The sequence below is a fragment of the Capricornis sumatraensis genome, chromosome 19, assembly GCF_032405125.1.
Source record: "Capricornis sumatraensis isolate serow.1 chromosome 19, serow.2, whole genome shotgun sequence".
NCBI lineage: Eukaryota > Metazoa > Chordata > Mammalia > Artiodactyla > Bovidae > Capricornis > Capricornis sumatraensis.
Window position 1 is genome coordinate 8,797,350 of NC_091087.1, and position 3,453 is coordinate 8,800,802.

A 3,453-nucleotide genomic window follows, 5' to 3' on the forward strand; every position below is an offset into this window, starting at 1 on the left:
AATTTGGTCATTAAACATCAGTTTTCCTGGGTCTTTTCTCATCTCCTCCTGGCCAACTCCTATCCTCCTGACAGAAACACTTTGTGGGAGAAGATAGCAGTGAATTCCCTGTATAAAAGATATGCTGATTATATAATTAAGTGAGGTGATCGAGGTGTTAATTAACCCTATTGTGATAATCATTTCACAACATGTGTATCAAAACATCATGTTGTACACCTTGAACTTACACAGCATTATAATAACAAGTATAAGCTATAAAATGTAATAATAATGCTGGGAGGAAAATAAGAGAATTCCTTTGTTTAATAGAGTTTGACCAATAAATATATTTTAAATGAATTATGTCATGGACAAAAATAACGATACTGCTTACACAAACAGCATTTCCTGTGTTAGGAATTACAAGATGGATTTTCAAGCTCACCACTCCCCTTCAGGGAATTGCACCTTTCTTCAATTATATTGAGTCTTCTTGGTAATAAGGATCTCAATTTACTTGACGGTGAATTTCTTAACCAGGTTTCTAAAAGAATCTTTCCTTCCCACACCGGGAGTCGAACCCGGGCCGCCTGGGTGAAAACCAGGAATCCTAACCGCTAGACCATGTGGGAGAGGACGTGAGCGTGCCACAGTACAAGACAATTGAATCGCATCCGTCTGCTTCCGCTTCCGCCGCGAGGTGCCGCCGCCGAGCTGCCACGACCTTCCGCGCCTGCGCGGGTTTTCGGCGCTCGGCGCCCGCGGTGCGGGCTGTGCTGAGTCTCATCGCCCGCCGCCAGGAGCCCGGAACGGAGTGCTGTGGCCTCCCCGACCCCTCACCCCGCCCCGGGGAGGCGTCCCGACCCCACCGCACTCTTCGCTCCGGGGAAGCGGTTCTGGGCCCCACACAGCCCTCCGGCAGCGTCTGTGGACGGGCCTAGATTTCTAAACACCGGTTAACTACACTCTGCGGTGAGGTTTGAGAGTGCTTTCAAGAACCAAGAGCAGGTTGTGAGCCTGGCTCCTGGACTTCAGTTTCCCGGTTTTGAAGCAGAGGATAACTTTTATTAGATCTGGTTTTTCCAGTCATGATGCTTAAGAACATTTTAAGTGGGATTTTGCACTTTGAAGGCAATAGATGAAACTTCGAATACCCCCTGGGGAACGTTTTGGGGCCAAAGGCCTTCAGAGACTACCGTTTTAAAAGATCTTGTTTAGGGGTGCTCTTACAGCCATAAAACCAAAGCTAAACACTGTCAAGTGTAAAGAAAGAATCCATACGCTGCTCTGCTTTAACAGCCCATATCTTGCAGGAAGAAAGGTAAAACAAACTGCTGACTGTGAGATAAACATGTACACTCCACATAAGAAATTGGTATCCCATATTGGAAGGAAACTACGCGTGATTTATAAAAAGACAAATACTGCTATATAAAAGTCAGAACTTGTGAACAAGCCTCTAAAGCAGAAGTTCCTTGGAGAGGAACCCCAAGACTAGAATGCATCTGATAAAAAATCTCAACCCCACTGGCTCCAGGCTAGCATTAGGCCAAAAAGCAAGTGTGCAATGTCAAATGTTGGCAAGTATGTTAGAAAAAGAAAGATTTTGGAAATTGATAAAGCTTGATCAAGGAGGCAAATTGTCAGGATTTCCTGAATATGCTTATGACAAAGCGATTCTATTAAAAAAAAAAAAAACTTTTGTAAAACAATACTGTTCTAGATTTGTCTCTCAGTGAATATGGAGAAATGCTGCTCTGGAAGTAACAGGCAGACCATAGGGAGGATAAAGGGCCAGGTTCACCCTAAGCAAAAATCAGGCAAGGGTGGAGATTCTCAATCTCTAAGAATTTCGACTGTGATTTTAAAAAAATTAAAATTCTTAATATTTAAAAACATTTGTGGAATGAAAAGGACTGTACATAATGTCTACAGTTGAGTCACAGACTGGAAGAAAATGTTTCATAGGGAAAAGTAACTATTCTCACCATATCTGCACCTTAGCTCCCAGGGGGAAAAAAAACTCACAGGAATGAAAAGTGGATTGAGAGAGGAGTCAATAAATTGGGGAAATCTCACTCTCACATGTAACTATGGGAATACAAGTTAAAACAATGCTAAGATACTTCTGCTTTACTGACTGTGCCAAAGCCTTTGTGTGGAGCACAAAAAAACTGTGGAAAATTCTTCAAGAGATGGGAATACCAGAACACCTTACCACCTCCTGAGGAATCTCCTGAGGAGGTATGCCGGTCAAGTAGCAACAGTTAGAACTGGACATGGAACTACAGAGTGGTTCCAAATTGGGAAAGGAGTATCTCAAGGCTGTATATTGTCACCCTGCTTATTTAACTTAAATGCAGAATACATCATGAGAAATGCTGGGCTGGATGAAGCACAAGCTGGAATCAAGATTGCTGGGAGAAATATCAGTCACCTCAGATATGCAGATAACACCATGCTTATGGCAGAAAGCAAGAGGAACTAAAGAGCCTCTTGATTAAAGTGAAAGAGGAGAGTGGAAAAGCTGTCTTAAAACTTAACATTCAATAAACGAAGATCATGGCATCCAGTCCCATCACTTTATGGCAAATAGATGGGAAAACAATGGAATAAAGTATCAGATTTTATTTTCCTGGGCTCCAATATTACTGCAGATGGTGACTACAGCCATGAAATTAAAAGATGCTTGCTTCTTGGAAGAAAAGCTATGACACTTAGTATTTTAAAAAGCAGAGATGTTACTTTGCCAACAAAGGTCCGCCTAGTCAAAGCTATGATATTTCCAGCAGTCATGTGTGGATGTAAGAGTTGGACTATAAAGAAAGCTGAACATCGAAAAATTGATGTTTTTGAACTGTAGTGTTGGAGAAGACTTTTGAGAGTCCCTTGGACTGCAAGGAGATCAAACCAGTCCATCCTAAAGGAAATCAGCCCTGAATATTCATTGGAAGGACTTGCTGCTGAAGCTGAAGCTCCAATATTTTGGCCACTTGATGTGAAGAACTGATTCATTGTAAAAGACCCTGATTCTGGGAAAGATTGAAGGGAGGAGAAGAAGGGGATGACAGGATGAGATGGTTGGATGGCATCACCAACTCGATGGATATGAATTTCAGCAAGGTCCAGGAGTGGGTGATGGACAGGGAAGCCTGGTGTGCTGCAGTTCATGGGGTCACAAAGAGTCAGACACGACTGAGCGACTGAACTAAACTGAAGATATCCAGAGAGAGGAAGCAAGGGCAAAAACTCAATGGAAATGGCCATTGCCCCTCTCTAGGGCTGCTGCCCAGGCTCCCCTTTCCCACGGCTCATCCACCTGTGAATGCAAAACCTTCCAAGGCATGGCAGTTGAGGCCAGAGCCACAGGATGGCGTGAGTGTCTCCTGGCTTTCACTGTGTGGTGATCCCTTGCCAACCACCAGTATATACATTGCATTCTTATAGAAACAATTTTATTGCACTAAGTCA

General features: G+C 43.2%; 1 non-coding gene across 1 annotated transcript; it reads right to left on the minus strand.

Moving 5' to 3' along the window:
* Nucleotides 1-542: 542 nt before the first annotated feature.
* On the minus strand, nt 543-614 carry TRNAE-UUC (transfer RNA glutamic acid (anticodon UUC)). Its single transcript has one exon. It is a non-coding gene; the product is annotated as a tRNA-Glu (tRNA).
* Between the last annotated feature and the right edge of the window lie 2,839 nt (nt 615-3,453).